This window comes from Arachis duranensis, chromosome 3, assembly GCF_000817695.3.
Source record: "Arachis duranensis cultivar V14167 chromosome 3, aradu.V14167.gnm2.J7QH, whole genome shotgun sequence".
In the NCBI taxonomy this organism is placed as follows: domain Eukaryota; kingdom Viridiplantae; phylum Streptophyta; class Magnoliopsida; order Fabales; family Fabaceae; genus Arachis; species Arachis duranensis.
In genome coordinates, this window is record NC_029774.3 from 75,161,359 (window position 1) to 75,168,806 (window position 7,448).

The window sequence follows — 7,448 nt, forward strand, 5'->3', positions numbered from 1 at the left end:
TGCCAGAAACTCAGTAGGTTCTTCCTGGGGAAGACCGGAATACTGGCAATTTTGCTGCACCATGATAATGAGTTGAGGATTTAGCTCAAAACTGCTTGCTTTAATGGGAGGTATACAGATGCTACTCCCATATGTAGTTGTAATAGGGTTAGCATATGACCCGAGAGTCCTTCTGGACTGTTCAATTCCACTTAGGTCCATGATGGAGAAAGGGAATATGATATGAATTCACAAGTAAAGTAAAATATTTTTTTTTTGACCGAAAAAATAAAATAAAACAAAAGGAAAATAAAATAAATTTTTGAAAACTAAAAGAAAATAAGATCAAAGCAAATTGAAAACTAAATCAATTAGTTAATTAAAAAGTTTTTGGAATTAGCAATTGAAAAGATATGATTGAAAATTAATTTGAAAAAGATTTGATTTTTTTGAAATGAGGAAAGAGAAAAACAACAAAATGACACCAAACTTAAAATTTTTAGAAAATCAGACACAAATTTTTTGAAAACTTAAAGGAAAACACAAAGAAGACACCAAACTTAAAATATGAAACTAAACTCAAATAAAAGACTCTAAACCAACAAAAAAATAAAACAGTCCTAATCTAAGCAACAAAATAAACCGTCAGTTGTCCAAACTTGAACAATCCCCGGCAACGGCGCCAAAACTTGGTGCACGAAATTGCAATCACACTTTTGCAATCCCGATCAACTAACCAGCAAGTGCACTGGGTCGTCCAAGTAATACCTTACGTGAGCAAGGGTTGATCCCACGGAGATTGTCGGCTTGAAGAAAGCTATGGTTATCTTGTAACTCTTAGTCAGGATATCAATAATTATCAGGGTTGATTGTAAAAAGTAAAAGAACATGAAATAAGTACTTGTTTTGCAGTAATGGAGAACAGGTTGAGGTTTTGGAGATGCTCTATCTTCTAAATCTCTGCTTTCCTACTGTCTTCTTCTTCATGCACGCAAGGCTCATTCCATGGCAAGCTGTATGTAGGGTTTCACCGTTGTCAATGGCTACCTCCCATCCTCTCAGTGAAAATGTTCAACGCGCTCTGTCACAGCACGGCTATTCATCTATCGGTTCTCAATCAGGTCGGAATAGAATCCAGTGATTCTTTTGCGTCTGTCACTAACGCCCAGCCCTCAGGAGTTTGAAGCTCGTCACAGTCATTCAATCCTTGAATCCTACTCAGAATACCACAGACAAGGTTTATACCTTTCGGATTCTCTTGAATGCCGCCATCAATTCTAGCTTATACCACGAAGATTCTGATTAAAGAATCCAAGAGATATTCACTCAATCTAAAGTAGAACGGAGGTGGTTGTCAGGCACACGTTCATAAGCAATAATGATGATGAGTGTCACGGATCATCACATTCATCAAGTTGAAGAACAAGTGAATTCTTAGAATAGAAGCAAGCGTGATTGAATGAAAAACAGTAGTAATTGCATTAATCCATCAAGACACAGCAGAGCTCCTCACCCCCAACCATGGGGTTTAAAGACTCATACTGTAGAAGATACAATGAGAAACGTGTAAAGTGTCATGAAGTGTCGATATAATGTCAAAAGATCCTATTAATAGTGAACTAGTAACCTAGGGTATACATAAATGAGTAAATGACGTAAAAATCCACTTCTGGGGTCCTCTTAGTGTGTGCTTGGGCTGAGCATTGAAGCTTTCATGTGTAGAGACTTTTTCTGGAGTTAAACGCCAGCTTTTATGCCAGTTTGGGCGTTTAACTCCAATTTTTATGCCAGTTCCGGCGTTAAACGCTGGGAATTCTGAAGCTGATTTACAACGCCGGTTTGGGCCACCAAATCTCGGGCAAAGTATGGACTATTATACATTGCTGGAAAGCCCAGGATGTCTACTTTCCAACACTATTGAAAGCGCGCCAATTGGGTTTCTGTAGCTCCAGAAAATCCACTTCGAGTGAAGGGAGGTTAGAATCCAACAGCATCTGCAGTCCTTTTCAGCCTCTGAATCAGATTTTTGCTCAAGATCCTCAATTTCAGCCAGAAAATACCTGAAATCTCAGAAAAACACACAAACTCATAGTAAAGTCCAGAAAAGTAAATTTTAACTAAAAACTAATAAAAATATAATAAAAACTAACTAAAATATACTAAAAACATACTAAAAACAATGCCAAAAAGCGTATAGATTATCCGCTCATCAGTGCGCGTGGATGAATGAAACCAAATCTTTGGTTTTTTCCATGTGTTCTCTACTTTGCATGCTTTCCTCTTTACTCCTTTGATCCATCCCTAGCTTTTCAACCTGAAATCACTTAACAAACTACTCAAGGCATCTAGTGGCATCAAAGGAAGATAAAAATCATCAAATTAAGGGTCTAAAAGCATGTTTTCACATTTAAGCACAAATTAGGGAAGAATCACAAATAATGCTATTTCATTGAATAAGTGTTAGAAAAGGTTGACAAAACTATCTTGATTCAACACAAGATAAACCCTAAACACAGGGTTTATCACCCTTTTACAATTCAAAGCCCCCTCCATTTATACTAGTTCTTTGGCTTTTCAAGTCTTCAAAAGATGCTTTGGAATTGGCCCTTGTGGACTTGAGTTGGAGGCATTTGGGAAGAAGTTGGCGTTGTCCAATCCAATGCCAATTCTAGCACTGGGTTCTTCCAAGATCCAGCGTGCTGAGTAAATCGAGCGCCCCTTATTTCAGGCACTGTTTTCACTAGTCAGGCATACACGTGACCCTTATCACAGGCGGTGAGTGATGTGTGGAAAGCGATCCAACACAAAACTCACCGGCAAGTGTACCGGGTCGCATCAAGTAATAATAACTCACATGAGTGAGGTCGATCCCACAGGGATTGAAGGATTGAGCAATTTTAGTTTAGTGGTTGATTTAGTCAAGCGAATCAAGTTTTGGTTGAGTGGGTTGTATTTAACAGAAGCTAAATTGCTTGGAAAATAAAGGGAGAAGGGAGAATTGTAGTAAATTAAAGAACAGGAAAATAAACTTGCTGAATCTTAAAGAACAAGAAAGTAAATGACTGAAACTTAAAGTGCAAGAAATGTAAATTGCAGTAACTTAAATGGCAAGGAATGTAAATTGCTTGAATGTAAAAGGGATTCGAGGACTGGGATTGCAGAATCTAAACAAAGAGAGATTGAATTGTCTCAATTAATAGAGCAGAAATTGAATTAGAAGCAATTAGAATTCAAACAGAAATTGAAATTAAAGTGCAGCAGGGTTCACAGAAGAACCAAAAGTAAATTGGGATCTCAGGACTCCAGAGACTAGGTAGCAGAGCCTAGATCTCAATTACCTTCCTATATCCAAGCTCTCAAAAGCAATTAACAAGAAATTGAAGAAGAAGCAGTAAAGGGAATGTAAATGAGTTCAATTATGCAGAAGAGAAATTAAAGAGCTCTTGAGTAGAGATTGAGACAGAATTTCCTCAATTCTTAACACCCAAGACTCAAACAAGAAAATTAAAAAATGCCCAAGTAAGAACGAGGAAGAAGAGAGATCAATTCTCCTCCCCAATTCTCTGAAAGCTCGGTTCAGTCTCTCTAGGAAAGTTGCTAAAATTCAAAGCTCAAAGAAAAGTGCAAAATTCAAAAGCTAAGCAAAAGGTTCTAATTACATTAAACTAGCTCCTATTTATACACTTTCTATTCTTGGATTTTGGGATTTGGATGGGCTTTTGATTTGGTGAAGAAATGAATTAAATTGGAATTTTAATTAAATTTTCGGCCCAAAAAGAGTAGCTTCCAGGAGGCTGCCCTGCCCTTGTGGAGGGCAGGGCAGAAAATTGATGTGTGGTGCGGCTTGGTGCGGGCTGGTGCGCAGGATGCTGCCTTGCCCTCGCGGAGGGCAGGGCAGAAAAAATTGGTGCACCAGAAATTGTGATGTGGTGCGCGTTGGTGCTGCCAGAATCGAGCTGTGGTGCGTGCTGGTGCTGCCAGGATCGTGCCTTGGTGCGCAGAACGCTGCCCTGCCCTCGCGGAGGGCAGGGCAGAAAAAGTTGGTGCGCCAGAATTGTGATGGTGCGTGCTGGTGCTGCCAGAATCATGCCGTGGTGCACCAGAATTGAGCCTTGGTGCGCCAGATTCATGCCACAACAAAATGCTGCCCTGCCCTCGCGGAGGGCAGGGCAGTGTTTCCAAACTGAAGTCCCGAGTTCGAATCCTGGCAGAAACATACGCTATTCAATTTCCTTGGCTTTCTTGGCACCATAATGGGGCCTAGTTCCTTGCTTCCTCATGGTCCCGTGTTCAACTCTTGTGGCAAGCATTATAGGCATTTTTCCTTTGATTTTCTTCCTTGGTGAGCCCGATACTGCCCTTGTGGAGGGCAGGGCAACATTTTCTTCTTCTTGATTCCAAGGCACAAATTTGTGCTCTACCCTTGTAGTGGGCAGGGCAGAGTTGCCTTTTATGCCTTGTTCCCTTATGTTGCCCTCCTAGAGGGCAGTGTGCCCTTGTGGAGGGCAATGCTTGCCTCCCCCATTACATGCGGCACACTTTTCCTTCCTTTGACCATGCTTCTTTCTCTTTGGGCCACGCTTTCTTAGGCCACACTTCTCCTAGAGTTTAAGTTGAATGCTGTCAAAGCTATGCAACATCCAGACATATCAAATGACTGTATGAGCACTGATATTATTGACTCTTTGGTGGAAGAGATCTATATGACTGAGAGTCTCGAATCAGAGCTAGAGAATATCTTTAAAGGTGTCCAGCCTGACCTGGAGAAACCAGAGAAAATAAAAGAAACTCTGAAAATGCCTCAGGAAGAGGATAAGCCTCCTAAACCCGAGCTCAAGCCACAACCACCATCCCTGAAGTATGCATTTCTGGGAGAAGGTGACACTTTTCCAGTGATCATAAGCTCAACTTTAAACTCACAGGAAGAGGAAGCACAAATTCAAGTGCTAAGGACACACAAGACAGCTCTTGGGTGGTCCATAAGTGATCTTAAGGGCATTAGCCTAGCAAGATGCATGCACAAGATCCTCTTGGAAGATAATGCCAAGCCAGTGGTTCAACCACAGAGGCGGCTAAATCCAGCCATGAAGGAGGTGAAGCAGAAAGAGGTCACTAAGTTACTAGAGGCTGGGATTATTTATCCTATTTCTGATAGCCCCTGGGTGAGCCCTGTCCAAGTTGTCCCCAAGAAGGGAGGCATGACTCTGGTTCACAATGAAAAGAATGAACTGGTTCCTACAAGAACAGTTACAGGGTGGCGTATGTGTATTGACTACAGAAGGCTCAATACAGCCACCAAAAAGGATCATTTTCCTTTACCATTCTTAGACCAAATGCTAGAAAGACTAGCGTGTCATGATTATTACTACTTTTTGGATGGCTATTCAGGCTATAATCAAATTGCAGTGGACCCTCAAGATCAAGAGAAAATAACATTTACCTGTCTTTTTGGCGTGTTTGCTTACAGAAGAATGCCTTTTGGTCTATGCAATGCACCTGCTACCTTTCAGAGGTGCATGCTCTCCATCTTCTCTGATATGGTAGAAAAGTTCTTGGAAGTCTTCATGGATGACTTCTCAATATTTGGAGACTCATTCAACTCCTGTCTTGATCACCTAGCCCTTGTCCTGAAAAGATGCCAAGAGACTAACCTGGTCTTAAACTGGGAGAAATGTCACTTTATGGTGACTGAAGGAATTGTCCTTGGGCATAAAATTTCAAGCAAGGGAATAGAGGTAGATCAAGCAAAGGTGGAGGTAATTGAAAAATTAACACCACCTGCCAATGTTAAGGCAATCAGAAGCTTTCTGGGACATGCAGGATTCTACAGAAGGTTTATAAAGGATTTTTCAAAAATTGCAAAACCTCTAAGCAACCTGCTAGCTGCTGACACACCATTTGTGTTTGACACACAGTGTTTGCAGGCGTTTGAGACCCTGAAAGCCAAGCTGGTCACAGCACCAGTCATCTCTGCACCAGACTGGACACTACCATTCGAACTAATGTGTGATGCCAGTGACCATGCCATTGGTGAGTGTTGGGACAGAGACATAACAAGCTTCTGCACGTCATTTATTATGCTAGCCGTGTTCTAAATGACGCACAGAAGAATTACACAACTACAGAAAGAGAGTTACTTGCAGTGGTTTATGCCATTGACAAGTTTAGATCCTATTTAGTAGGGTCAAAAGTGATTGTGTACACTAACCATGTTCCTCTTAAATACTTACTCACAAAGCAGGATTCAAAATCCAGGCTCATAAGGTGGGTGTTGCTTCTGCAAGAGTTTGATATAGAAATAAGAGATAGAAAGGGGACAGAGAACCAGCTAGCTGATCATCTGTCCCGAATAGAAACAGTAACTGGAGCGTCCCTCCCACCTACTGAGATCTCTGAGACCTTTCCAGATGAGCAACTCTTTGCCATTTAGGAAGCTCCATGGTTTGCAGACATTGCAAATTATAAAGCTGTGAGGTTCATACCACAGGAGTACAGCAGGGTGCAAAGAAAAAAATTAATTTTAGATGCCAAGTTCTACCTATGGGAGGAACCATATCTCTTTAAGAGGTGTGCAGACGGAATAATCCGCAGATGTGTACCTATAGAGGAAGCACAAAGGATCCTGTGGCATTGCCATGGATCACAATATAGGGGACATTTCGGAGGTGAGCGAACAGCTACTAAGGTCCTCCAATGTGGATTCTACTGGCCTACTCTCTATAGGGATGCCCGAGAGTTTGTGCGTAACTGCGACAATTGCCAAAGAGCTGGTAACTTACCTCATGGTTATGCCATGCCTCAACAAGGGATCTTAGAGATTGAATTGTTTGATGTATGGGGTATTGACTTCATGGGACCTTTCCCACCATCATACTCAAACACTTTCTAAATGGGTAGAAGCAATTGCCACACCCAATAATGATACCAAGACCATGCTGAAATTCCTCCAGAAACACATCTTCAGCAGGTTTGGTGTTCCCAGAGTATTAATCAGTGATGGGGGCACTCATTTCTACAATAAACAGTTGTACTCTGCTATGGTTCGATATGGAATTAGCCACATGGTAGCAACTCCGTATCATCCACAGACAAATGGGCAAGCTAAAGTCTCTAATAGAGAGCTAAAAAGAATCCTAGAACGGACTGTTATTGCCCGTAGAAAGGATTGGGCAAAGAGCTTGGATGATGCTCTGTGGGCATACAGAACAGCATTCAAGACTCCTATAGGAACCTCTCCATACCAACTTGTGTTTGGGAAGGCCTGTCATCTGCCCGTGGAACTAGAACATAAAGCCTACTGGGCTACCAGATTCCTAAACATGGATGTTAAGTTAGCTGGTGAAAAAAGATTGCTCCAGCTAAATGAGCTAGAGGAGTTCAGACTCGGTGCCTTTGAAAATGCAAAAATCTATAAGGAAAAGGCAAAGAAGTGGCATGACAAAAAGTTGTCATCCAGACTCTTTGAACTG